This window comes from Vicugna pacos, chromosome 33 (assembly GCF_048564905.1).
Source record: "Vicugna pacos chromosome 33, VicPac4, whole genome shotgun sequence".
NCBI classification, from domain to species: Eukaryota; Metazoa; Chordata; class Mammalia; order Artiodactyla; family Camelidae; genus Vicugna; species Vicugna pacos.
This window is the reverse complement of record NC_133019.1, coordinates 4,746,847-4,760,478: the sequence shown is the minus strand read 5'-3', so window position 1 is coordinate 4,760,478 and position 13,632 is coordinate 4,746,847. Positions and strand designations below refer to the sequence as shown.

Sequence of the window (13,632 nt, the reverse complement as noted above, 5' to 3'; positions counted from 1 at the left end):
TATGTTTTCTCCTCTTTCATAACAGAATGTTTCTACTGGATGGCGTTTCTTCTCAGCTTGCAGAGCAAGGAATCTACGTGTGTGTGCTAACCCGTGCTGCAGGTGCGCGTATCCGGAACCATCTGCGTGTGCTGAGCTAGACGTGTTCCTGGTGATGCCTTTACCTCTAGTCTGTCCCATGCGGATCATTTTAGCCTTTTCCCCTTGCTTATTTGTATATAACCCCCACTCCATCCGTAAGTAGCCTGGCTCTCGCCATCTGCCGTCACTTTAATTGTTCAGTTCAATTACAGACGCATGGCAGTACCAGGATTGTTGATCTGTACTCCTCCTGGGGGAGCGTCTTTATCAACTGGACTGAAGTGCTTACGTACAATCTCTGTTGCCTTTGGTCTTACAGACATCGTTCCCAGTCGCAGAGGTCAGTGCCTTTTCTCCTCACCTCCTTTAGTGAGGTGCTCCATTTATCTGTAACGCAATTAGGTTGTTTTGTCACATTCTACATTCCATCCTGAGATCTGGTGACCTTTTACATGAATTTCTGAAAAGTTTATACACATTAAGGTTCACTCCTTAATGATGTGGAGTTCTATGTGCTAAAGCTCTATGGATTTTGACAAATGCATAGGGTCACCCATCCACCATTTCAGGAGAAGTCTCACCTCCCTAGAAAATTCTGTGTCTCATCTATTCCACACTGCACTCCCGCCAACAGCCCCCCAGCACCCACTGATTTTTATCCCACTGTCTCTTTAGTTTTTCCTTCTCCAGAACATCATGTAATTGAAATCACAGTGTGTGTGGCCTTTCCAGACCGGCTTCTTTCACTTAGAAATATGCAATTAATGCTCACACATGTCTGTGCACAGATCGATGGCTCATTTCTCTTCATTGCTGAATGATAATATCCCACCGTGTGGATGTACCAAAGCTTCTTTAGTCACTCCCCTACTGAATAACAGAATTATCGCTTCATTTTTTGCAGATTACAAATAAAGCTGCTATAACCATACAAATGCAGGTTTTTGTGTGTATATACGTCTTTTTGCCCCGGCTTTACTGAGAATAATTGAAAAATAACAATGCGTCAGTTCAAGGTGTAAAAGTGTTGATTTGATACACTTCTATGCTGCAAAATGAGCACCACGTTACCTAGCACCTGCGTCACATGACCGTTCCTTTCTGTGGTAAAAACATGTAAGATCTACTCTCTTAGAAACTTTCAAGTATGTAATACAGGATTATTGACTACCATCACTATGCTGTATGTTACATTCCCAGAACTTCTTTATCCTCTCACTGGAAGTCTGTACCCTTTGACCAACATCTCCCCTCTTCCACGTCCATACCACTCCCACCCCAGCCCAGCCCCTTGTAATGACCATTCTGGTCTCTGTTTCTATGACTGAGTTTTCTTGGATTCCATAAATGTGGTACCATAAGGTGTTTGTCTTTCTCTGTCTGATGTATTTCACTCAGCATAACATTTCTTTCAAGGTCCATCCACGTAGTTTTAAAAATCAGTTGTGTAAATAAGTAGGAGTGCATCCTATGGCAAGACTGTTTATCACTGCAAGACATTGCCACATGGTACTCCACAATCGCTGTGCATCTTCATCAGCAGTGAATGAGACTTCTTGTTTCTCTGCATCTTTGCCAGCAATTGGTATTGCCAGGGATTTTTCTTTTTAGCTGTTTTAATAAGTGTGTACTAGTATCTCATTGTTTTAACTTAGTGTGTACCAGTATCTCATTGTTTTAATTTATAATTCCCTAGTGAGATAGGATGTTGTGAAGCTTTTCATGTTTATTTTCCATCCATACGTTTTCTTTGAAGTCTCTGTCAGACCTTTCCTCATTATTTTAATTGGGGTTTTTTTTTTTTGAGTTTTAAAATTATCTTGTATATTTTGAATGTCTTTTATCAAATACATGTTTTGCAAATAGTTTTTCCCAGTTCATGGTTTTCTTTCCGTTCCCTTAATAGTGTCTTTCTCAGAATAGAGGGTTTTAATTTTGATAAAGTCCAAATTACTAATTTTATTCTTAACACGGATCACAGTTTTGGTGTTATATCTAACAACTCACTATCAAACCCAAGTTCACTGAAGTTTTCTCCTGTTATTTTTTTCTAGAAGTTTTATAATTTTAATTTTGCATTTAGGTCTGAGATCTATTTTCAGGTCATTTCTGGGAAAGGTGTAAAGCCTCTGTCTAGGTTTTTCTTCTTTTTTTTTTTTTTTTTCAAATGAATGCCCAGCTGTCCCAGAACCACTTGCTAAATGATCACCCTTTCTTCACTGAATTGCCTTTCTGTTTTTGTTAAAGATGAGTTGACTGTATTTTAAAATCTTTTTCTGGGCCCTCTCTTCTATCCCATTAATCTAAGTGTCTATTTTTTCTCTAGTTTCATGATATCTTTTTTTTTTAATTTGTTTATTTTTATTGAAGTATAGTCAGTTTACAATGTTGTGTCAATTTCTGGTGTACAGCATCATGTTTCAGTCATCCATATACATGCATATATTCCTTTTTCATATTCTTTATCATCATAGGTTACTACAAGATATTGAATGTAGTTCCCTGTGCTGTACAGTAGGAACTTGTTGTTTACCTATTTTATTTGTAGTAGTCAGTATCTACAAATCTCAATCTCCCAATTTATCCCTCCATCTACCCCCCCAACTTCCATAACCATTAGTTTGTTTTCTACGTCTGTGAGTCCGTTTCTGTTCTGTAAATAAGTTCATTTGTGTCTCTTTTTCATTCCACATGTAAATATTATCATATGGTATTTTTCTTTCTCTTTCTGGCTTACTTCACTTAGAATGATGATCCCCAGGTCCATCCATGCTGCAGCAAATGGCATTACTTTATTCTTTTTTATGGCTGAGTCTAATTCCACTCTACCTTGATTACTGTATTTTTATAGTGATTTTTAAAAATAGATAAAATTAACCCTTCACCTTTGTTCTTCTGCTCCAGTAGGGTGTTGACTAGTCTAAATTTTGTGACTTTGCACATAGATTTTAGAATCTGTCTGTCAATATCTGAAAAATATGTTGCTGGGATTTTCATCGGAATTTTGTTGAATCTGGAGATCAAGTTGGAAAGAACTGACATATTAAGAATATCAATATTCCAACCCACAAACATGGAATATTTATAATATAGTTAGATCTATTTTTTTCATTAGAATTTTGAAATTTCCTGCATATAGACCTAGTATAGTTTTTAGATCTATGCCTAAGTATTTCATGACTAATTTTATTGTAATGGTATCGTTTTGTTTTGTTTGTAGTCAAATTCCAATTGTTAATTGTGGGTATATAGTAAAGATATCAGCTTTCATGTATTAAACTTGTGTTCTGCAACCTTTCTATGCGTGAATGTGTATTAGTTCCAGGAGCTGTTTTTTGTTGCCATTTTAGTTTTTTCTACGTAGGAAATCATGTCAGTTTTCTTTCTTCCTTTCCAATTTTTATGTTTCTTTTTCTTATCTCATTGCTTGGCTAGAAATGTCAGTATGATGATAAATATGAGTGAACATTCTTGTCTTGATTTTGATCTTAGGGAAAAAGTGTCCAGTTGATGTGATAACATGATTTTTCTTCTTGAGCCAGTAGATATGGTGGGTGACACTGATTAGTTTTCAAGTGGTGAACCAGCCTTGTATACTTGGAGTCAATTCAGTTTGTCTTTGTCTATAATTTCTTAATACATCATTGAACTTGCTACTATTGTGTTAAAGATCTGTGCATCTGCATTCATGAGTGATATTGGTGCATGGTTTTCCTTTCTTATAATGTCTTTATTCATTTTGGTATTAAGATAATGCTAGCTTCGTAGAATAAGAACTGTTCCATCTGTATGTATTTTTCTGGCAGATATTGTGGAGAGTTGATATCATTTCTTCCTTAAATGTTTGGTAGAAATCATTAGGGCCTTCTGTTTTGGAAGAATTTTGTTACTTTCTGTTTTAGAAAGTTACTAGCCATTGATTCAACTTTTTAGCGGCTGTATACCTATTCAGACTATTTCTCCTTGTGTGAGTTTTGTTTGTATCTTTCAAGGAATTGATCCATTTCATCTAAGTTATCAAATTTGTGTACATAAAGTTGTTCATAATATTACTTTATTTTTCTTATATTGCCCATGAGACCAATAGTAATGTCTCATTTTTCATTTCAGATATTAGTAATTTGTGCCTGGATAGAGGTCATCAATTTTATCGTTATCTTGAAAGAATTAAGCTTTTGACTTCATTGCTTCTCTGTACTGAGTTCCCATTTTCAATATCACTGATTTTCACTCTTATTACATACATATCTTTTCCTCTGCTTGCTTAAGTTTAAATTGTTTCTCCTTCTCTAGTTTTATAAAATGGAAGTTTGGGTTATTTATTTTGGATTTTTTCTAATGTGTATATTCAATACTATGTATTTTCCTCTGAACACTGCTTTTGCTGCATCTTATGGATTTTGATAAGTTATATTTTCATTTTCATTAGTTCAAGCTTTTTTTTAAATTTCTCTTGAGATATCTTCTTTGATCCACATAAAATTTAGAAGTGTGCTGTTTAATTTCTAAGTATTTGCAAATTTTCTAGCTATCTTTCTATTATTGATTTCCAGTTTAATTCCATTGTGGTCTAAAAATATTTTTATGATTTCTACTATTTTTAAAAAGTTTAAGACGTGCTTTATGATCTGTTCTGGAATATGGCCTATGCCATTAGTAAATGTTCCACATAAGCCTGAGAAGAATGTGTAGTTAATTGCTGTATGGAGAATTCTCTAACTGTCAAGGAGATCAGGGAGGTTGATGGTGCTATTTGGGTCAACTATATTCTTATTGATTTTCTGCCTGCTTGAGATATCAGTTACTGAAAAAGGAATGCTAAAGTGTCAAACTATGGTAGATTGCCAATTCTATCAGTTTTTCACCTCACATATTTTGATGCTCTGTTGTTAGGTACATCCAGCTTAAGGATTGTTCCGTCTTCTTGGAGAACTGACCTTTTATTAATACAATGATTTCAGATTGTTTTTGATTAGTGTGATCACAGTGTGCCTTTCTCCATCCCTTTAACCGGTCTGAGTCTTTATATTTAAGGTGAGTTTCCTTTAGGCACTATGGAGTTGGGTCTCTTTTTTATCCACTCTGGCAGCTTCTGTCTTTCCATCGGTATATTTAGGTCATTCCCGTGTAAGGTGATCATTGATATTGTTGGTTGAATATCTGCCAAGTTTGTGCTTTCTGTTCATTGCATTTGCTCTGTATTTCTTTCATGTCCTTTTTTTTTTAATTATCTTGTTCTAACTAAGCATTTTATAAAAATTCCATTTCTCTCCTCTCTTAGCATATCCAATATTTTTTAGTGCTTTTTAGTGGTAGATCTAGTGTTTCCAAACTATATTTTTAACTAATCTAAGTCCATCCTCAAATAACGCTATCACATTTCATATGAATGGCGAGTAACTTGTCACTGACAGTTTCTAACACCGCCTTCCTGCCCCTTGTGATACTGCTGTCATTTCTTTCACTTGTCCATATGCCATAATCACCCAATATATTGTTACTAATACTGATTTAAACAAAATGCCATAAAATAAATGAAGTTAATAAGGGGAAAAAGTAATTTACTTTACTTTCCCTTATCCTTTCTCTGATGACCATTCTTTTTGTATGTAGATCTGAGTTTTAATTCTGAAGTTTATTTTTATTCTACCTAAAGAACTTTTGTGGGTTTTTTAAATCATTTATTGCAGTGCAGGTCTGCCAGCAATAAATTTTCTCAGTCTTTATATTCGAAAATCTTTATTTCTTCCTCACTTTTGAAAGACCATTTCACTGGATAAAAAAAATTCTAGGTTTGCATGTTCTTTTTCTTTCTCTACTTTAAATATTTCACGTCATTCTTTTTAGTACTATGGTTTCTGCCAAGAAGCCTACCATATTTCTTATCGTTCTCCTCTATAAGTAAGATGGCTTTATTCCCCCCTCTGGTCTTCTTCAGAATTTCTCTCTGCCTTTGATGTTTGCTCTCAATTTTCCATGTCTATAAATACATTACTCCTAGGTATGTTTTCAGTGTTTACTCAATTTGGTGATCTCTGAGCATCCTGGATATGTGGTTTAGTGTCTGTAATTAAGTTTGGAACATTCTCAGACATTGTTGCTTTAAATATTGTGTCTGCTTTAGTCTTTCTTCTCCATGTAGTACACTAATTAAGTGTGTGTTACACCTTCTGAAATTGTCCCGTCATTCTTAATTTTTTTTCCTTTGCATTTCAGTCTGAGAAAATCTGTTGACCTATGTTCAAGCTCATGGATTCTCTCCTCAGCTCTATCCAATCTACTGATGAGCCCATAAAAGACATTATTCTTTCTGTTATGGTGTTTTTCATTTCTAGCATTTCCTTTTGATTATTTCTTAATGTTTCCATCTCTCTGCTTACATTACCCATCTGTCTAGGCTGCGTGTAATGTCTGTACTTGCCAAATGCTTCAAATTCTTCTAGTGTCCTATTTTTTGTCTCCTCTCTGGACATCTGGCTTCCCTAAAAAAATCTTCCTCAGAGAGAGTCTGTGTAAGGGAGTTGCTACAAGATTCATTTTAATTTAAAACAATGATTTAATTTTCAGTCTATTCCCATGACTTTTAAGGAAACTGGATTTAAAAAGGCAATCTAGTGGCCAAAGTACACGAACTAGAAGCAACTCAACCGGACAGGTTACTTGGTCCTGAGAATTTAAATCCTTGTCTACTTTTCTCGCTATTAAACTATAAGAAGAAGATTTAACTCTGGTTGCTCATATTCTCATTTCTTAAGCTTTATAAAATCTGCTCCTCTTAAAAACAACCAACCAAGCAAAAAGAAAACTTCCACAATCTTGATCAGGGGTAAAGCAAGGAGAGTACAGAGATACACAATAACAGAATTATTTTAAAATCCACCTGACAATGAACAATGCAAAGAAAATTTTCTGCTAGTTTCTAACCTACCTTAGGTAGAGTGTTCCACGTTAATTCTCTCACCAACAAAATACCAGAAGGCAGCTGTGATTTATGACACAGTATATTAGACACAAGCAGCAAACGGGGTCAGACCATGTACACATGACCATTCACCCAATAAATATTTACCAAATGATTTCTGTCTGCCAGGCCTGGTGAGGTGGTGTTACTAACTCATCCTGTGAAGCTATGCAAATCAGTTTATGTTTCTGAGTTTCAGTTACTATGGCAGCAAAACAAAGAGAATATTTGCCCACAGCCCTTACTATGAGGTCCAAATGAGCCAGTGATTGCAGATGTCATTTGAAAAGCATATAACAACATATAGTTTTACTTATTTAGACTTTAAAGTAAACATACTTCACACACAATGTGTATGTGTTTGTTCTTAGTCCCAAGATTTCTTATTAGTCTCGTGATGCAAAAGTTCAGTTTTCCTGGCTCAGTTTTGGGATTCACCCTCTTAGAACTTCCGCCTTAACCCTACAAAAGTAAAGTTGTAACTGGATGATGTCTTACTAGCGTCTAGCATTTTAGATCGGCGAAACCTACCATCAGTTTGTGGTGCGGATGGGAAAGTTGAGCCAAAGAAAGTGGCCGAGAGAGGCAAGGGCAGGGCTCAGAGGAAGTGACAGAAAGCTTCCGTCCATACGGCCACCTTCCTGTAAACAGCACCGACCCTTCACATCTGCGGTGAATGAGAGTAACATCAGGTCCTAGACCAGACTGTTCCTGCTGCTCACAGCTGTCCCTGGAGGCTACTGGACTGTGGCCCCCGTCTCCTCCCCACAGCACGCTCCCTGTTCACTGTGAAGGCATTACACAGAGAGACTGATTTATCTGTGTCCGCTTCCCCAGCCAGCATCCTGAGCCTCATTTCCACCCATTATGCTTACTGGAGCAATGTGCTGTGCTGTCCGGAGGAGATAAAACCCGGAGACTTTCTCTTTATTGTACTCATCGAGTGACGGAGAAATAAATTAAGTTCTAAGCACAGCACATGAATAGCTGCAAGAGGCACTGGTTTATCCCAGCACAACACCTCTCTCCTCCAGAACCTCAGTCATTACACACAGCTGGTTTCTTCCGCGGAAGCTGGACGGTACACTGCACAGAGCATCTAAACTTTAAGAGAAAGCATCCGTCTGACTTCCTGGAGGCTGTGAACCAATTCTGCTGTCTTTTCATTGCAGCTGTTTCCTTTGAACTAGAACCCCACAATGACATGTCTCTAAATGTCATTCAGAAATTAAAAGCACTAGACTCGGGGGGTGGAAAGGCAGAAAATTGAAGAAAGAAAAAAAAATGTATAGAAAAAACCAACCCTTCTTGGAAGCAGAAAATGTAATTTGCTACTTAATTTTTATCCTAGGGAATTAAAAAAAAATAAGAGCACTCTAAAATGAAGCCATTGGACAAAAAAATTTGTATAGAATTTACTGTGTAAAATAATGAATTCTTGGGGAAAACAAATAAGAAATGGATGATAAACATAAAATTTATTTTTACAAAGCACAAAGCAAAGGTCAGAAATACACTTCCCTGATATTTATTTATCCTTCACATTAATCTATTGAAACTATAGAAAAATAGACTGAAACATTCTGGTTCCAACCATTTTTGTCATTGATGGGATTGCCGCCCACCCCCGCCCTCCACTGTTGAGTTAAATTCTCCTTATTCTGTAATACAAGTACTAATTCGTGGAAAGAATTAATGACATTTGGTCATACTAGAAATAGTAGACCACTTGTGGCAAAATAAATGCCAACAATAAGGTAATGAGAAAAATGACTTATTGATAATAATAACATGAAGTCATATTTGGTAAGCTTTTCTAAAGAGGGTATTCCAGAGGAAAGAAGGTATAACATCCTTTTAGAGATAAAAATAGCTCGAAGATAGTGAGTCTAAAATAATCCCCTGAAAAATGACTGAGGCTAAGCAACCTAGTATTTTGGGCTGTTAAAAAGGTATATTAAAACTTCTAAATCCATCCGTCTCCGCTGTGTTCACACTAAATCTGTGAGATCGATAAAAATGGAAGAGTTTCTCTCCCTTTTGGATGTAGAGAAATGGAAACCAAACCGGGAGCCAGGACTACTACAGATTAGAATCTAACCCATCCGGCCATCAGACGAGAGCTTTTTTGAAAATAGCATTGTCCTTATTAAACACACACACACATAGAGAAACCAAAAAGAACCATTATTATCTGATGTGATAATCCACATTCGCTTGCAAACGGCAATGTCCCTTCAACGAACGACCCTTAAAAATCCTCTCCGTAAATCAGGGAGCATGGTGACCAGTCGGGACTGAATAAATGTAAGTAAGATAGTGAATTATATACAGCAGGAGCCACAACTAACCATTCCGGGGTGGCCACTGAGATACATATTTCATGTGGATTACGTCAATCCGTTTTCTCAAGGTTTCTGTAAAGCTGTGTCGTGAGCCCCTCTGCGCGATGAAGACAGTGAGCTACAAAGATACTAAACAGTACTTCCCTGCAGCGCAGCGTCCAGTGTGGAGCTGGGGTTCTTGCCCATTTAGTAAGACGCCGAAACCTGCTCCCTCAAACCCTCCACTGCCCTGCCTGGGTCAGGCCCGAGCTGTCCCACCTGAGCGTTGTGAATGCTTCCAGAAGACTTTTTTTTTTTTTTTTTTTGCCTTAAAATAAGCCTCCATGCGGGGGTTTGGTCCTTAGAAAGGATGATGAGTTTCTAGGAAACCTCCTAGAAGAATGTGTGATACAAAGATCTCAAAATGCGGCTTTGCTCTGGCGAAGGGTCAATTATTGTGTGCCTTTCTTTTAAAAATTATGTATTTGTCCTTAAAAGCACTTCTAGCTGGACAGAAGCACGCAGCTCAAAAGCGCACGGCTAGAGGTAAGGATTTAATTGCAGACGCCAGGTTAACACGCTCTACAGGCAGGAGCTACTCAGGGGCGCTCAGACCCGGAAGCCTGGGAGTCGGCCCCCCAGCACCGGCTGCTGTTAAGCCCTCCAGAAAAGGCCAGTGGAGGGACTCCAGCCGCACTGCAAATTCTTTGCGTAAATCCTTCTTGGAGCGAATCACACCAATGCAGTTGAAGGAACAGTAATACCTGGAGAAAAAGAGAAAGAAGAGAGAAAAGTGGTGAACTGAAGCTTGTTTCCTAGGAGCCACTAAAACCACCGTCCCCAGGGCCCCACCTGTACCTCTGCACTTCAGTGGGCTGGGAGGTTACTAGGCAGCAATGTTCTCCCAGCTCTCAGGAGCCACCAGCCTCCTGGCTTCATGAGTATTTGCTCTACCATGACAGGAGTTATCCAAACAGAAGAGAGAGAGAGTTCACATCCTAAAGCTAAGCTCCAAAGAGCTTTGACAAATTTTGCTTCCTGTCCCAGTAAACCAGCTCTTGATACTGAAAAGTGCAAAGTATTTTTGGTTGGGTGTGAAAATAAAATCAAACATGGAAAAGAGCTTTCAGTGGAAATGCATCAGTTTTGCCCCCAAATGCATGCCTGCATCCTTTCAGCATCGGAGTTGCACGTGCCAGCCAGCACAGCCAGTCTTGTTCCAGGCTCTGAAACTGGAACGTCCGTAGGTGAGGGGACTTCTCTGCGCGATCTGGTCTGGCCTTGAAATTGGCCATCTGTGAGGCTTCAGCCACAGATCTGAAGATCGATGGGTAAAAGCGCACGCAGTAAGGCAGACGGGGGGCGATGGGACCAGTTCTCAGTGACGATCCGTCCAGTGGGAAAAGCAAAGTTGGGTATAAAATGCAGAAAGGAGACCCAACAGCAAAGGGGCGCCTGAGATCAGGGGCGTCAATTTCCATTTCCAGGATCCAAGTTCTTGGACTTGGTTCAAAAGTGTGACTCTATTTTCAGTTCAGGGGCCGTGACACACTGGACAGAGGAGGGAGTCAGGTTGCCTGGCTTCTAACCAGCCGAGTTACTTCCGCTGCAGGGTAGGTAAAGATACGGTAGAACTCCCTGTTGGGAGCCCTCTAAAACAGCGGGACGCACTGCTGTCACCCAGGAAAAGCGCCTTCTGGCAAGTCAGGGCCCCGTGAACAAGACAGAGGCGGGTGCCTGGTCAGTCCACTCTGTGACGCTCCCTGCTTTTGCCAACATCCCGTCCTTCTAATGGTCCCCACGTGCATGGGCGCTGAGCATCCTGCAACTGGCAATGATGACTTCCGGGCTACACAGACAGGGCAAGAGAAAGCACAGGAGAAATGTAAGTGGCCACAAGGGGACCAAAGAGGGGGTGGCACAGAGGTGACTGGTGGCTGAGAGAGGAGAAGTGAGGAGAAGCGCGTGGCCGACTCTTTGAGTCAAGCTCCAGAGAGCAATCACCGTTTGATACGGTTGGTCTCTACCTGGAAAAACTTTCCTGTTTGCCCGGCTAACACAGGGCCTTCCTCTTGCTCCCCCCTGTCTTGGTCTGTTTGGGCCGCTGTAACAAATCACGTACGTGGTGGCTTACACAAAATAAACTCATTCTCTAACGTTTCTAACAGTTTTGGGGGCTGAGAGTTTGTGATCGGGCTGCCACCGTGGTCAGGGTCTGGGAGCAACCCTCTTGCTGGCTTGCAGACAGCCACCTTCTCATGTGGACTTTCCTCGGTGCACGTACGAAGAAAGATCTCTCTCTCTCTCTCCCTTTTCTTATAAAGTCATCGGTCCTGTTGGATTAGGGCCCCACTCTCATGACCTCATTTAACCTCATTACCTCCTGAAAGTCCCGTCTACAATGCAGCCATGCTGAAGGTTAGGGCTTCAGTGTGAACTGGAGGGGCCACAGCACCCTCCCGGGCTAGAACACCTGGGGAAGTCAGTTCTGCTGAAGTACCTCCTACCTAGTTACTGCTGGTTAATTCTCAGAGCCTCTTCCTGGTCCAGAAGGTCCCAAACGCTCCCTCACGGAGCATTCCAGCCCAGAAACCCCTTGCAGCTGCCTCAACCTCCTCCCTCAGTCCCGCACTTCGTTAAGACAGATCTGCCTTGTTCTGATGGTGCGTGAGGACAGTCCACAGTTCTCGTCAGGATCCGTTGCTAAAGCGCAGGGAATAACAAACGGATGTAAGATGAGGATCGTCAAATGTTGGTCATTTCTTCCTTTACTTCTTGTTCTTTATTATTCTTCGCTAACTAATCAATAAGAAGCCACTGAATGATTTTCAGCAAGGGGATAACGGAATCAGATTTACATTTGCTGCGGGATGTGGAGAAAAGAGGGGTGAGGATGACAGGTGTGTTGAAGACGATGACTCTTAGGTTTTGGGCATCAGCACCGGAATGGATGTGATACCATCTGGCTGATACAGGGAACATTGACAGAAGAAGATCATTTAGGGAAAACACCCCAGTTTTACATTAGATCTACTTTGAAAAACTTTTACATCTTTCGAGGGTATACGTCAAATAGATCCTGAGATGGTCGATTCTAGAACTCAAGGAGAGCTCACCTCTCTTTCCTTTCTTGGCCTCAGGAATCTTATTTCTGTTTCCAATTCTACAGAAAGTCCATTCTCCATTCTTTAATGTCAGTCATGCTCTCTCCTGTACCGAATCCAGTGACATTTTCCCAAGAATCATCTTCCTGGAAGAAAAGAAGTTATTTTGAGAAGCAAAAAGTTAGACAGGATATTTCAGGTGGAAGCATAGCTTTAAAATAAAGGCAAGTAGACAGAAGTAGGGAAACATGATTCAAGGCACCATGCAAAGCCGGTGGGCAATAAAGGATGTGTGTTGGAAATAACAGGAGCTAATATTGGAAAAGTAGGACAGGAATTAACTCGGTCAGCTTTTGCAGGTGAGCTTTCCCTGTTCAGACTGAGTTCTATATGTAGGGGAGGAACACCCAGAATTTTTCAGCAGAGAAATGGCATAGAGAAAGAGCTGTTTTATAAAATTCATCTGTTCAATATCAGAATGAATTAGATACGGCTAAAGTCTGTGGATCTAGTGACAGGGATTAAATTCCATTCAACAGGCTTCGGTGAGCTTCCCTACTGACAGGTGCTGTCCTGTGTCCTCTGACGCAGCCTTATGAACAAGCAACCTGCTGGCTCCAGGCGTAAGACAGAGTAAATACAATACGACCTGTGTTCCTCAGGACATCATAATTTCAATAACTGGAGCAATGGGGAAGAGCTTTGGATAAATGTCTCTAATGTAAGGCATTACAGGCTGTTTCAAACCAGAAATAGTCACTGAGTTTTATGTAAGTTTCAAGGAGCAATTAGTTACTACCAACTAAAGTGGAGGGTTCAGGGAAGGTCTACCGAGGTGACGTGAGTGAGATCTTGAGGGAGCAGAGGACATCAGCTGGTGGAAGTGATGACAGTTGCACAAAGCTGGGGCTTTTGCCCCTTACTCTATTGATCTGTATGCTGACTTCACAACTTGCAAATCTAAAGCCTGGCGTTGGCTTGGAGTTTCAGGTTGATGGTGTGGAGTGCTTGGCTATGAGACACTCTCCATCCTCTCAGTATTCCGACTGGAGGGAAATCAGAAGCAGGCTGCTGGAGCAATCCAGTTCCTGCAGTAGTGAGATAATGCTAACTATTGATCTACCAGAAGACAGCATTGATGATCTGTCCTGCTGGTGACTAG

At 40.1% G+C, this 13,632-nt stretch overlaps 1 long non-coding RNA gene across 1 annotated transcript; it reads right to left on the bottom strand.

Moving 5' to 3' along the window:
• Positions 1–250: 250 nt before the first annotated feature.
• On the bottom strand, positions 251–7,201 carry LOC140691088 (uncharacterized). The gene is made up of 3 exons (XR_012066549.1): positions 7,151–7,201; positions 7,010–7,063; positions 251–468 (listed from the first exon to the last, which is right to left on the bottom strand). It is a non-coding gene; the product is annotated as an uncharacterized lncRNA (long non-coding RNA).
• Positions 7,202–13,632: the final 6,431 nt, after the last annotated feature.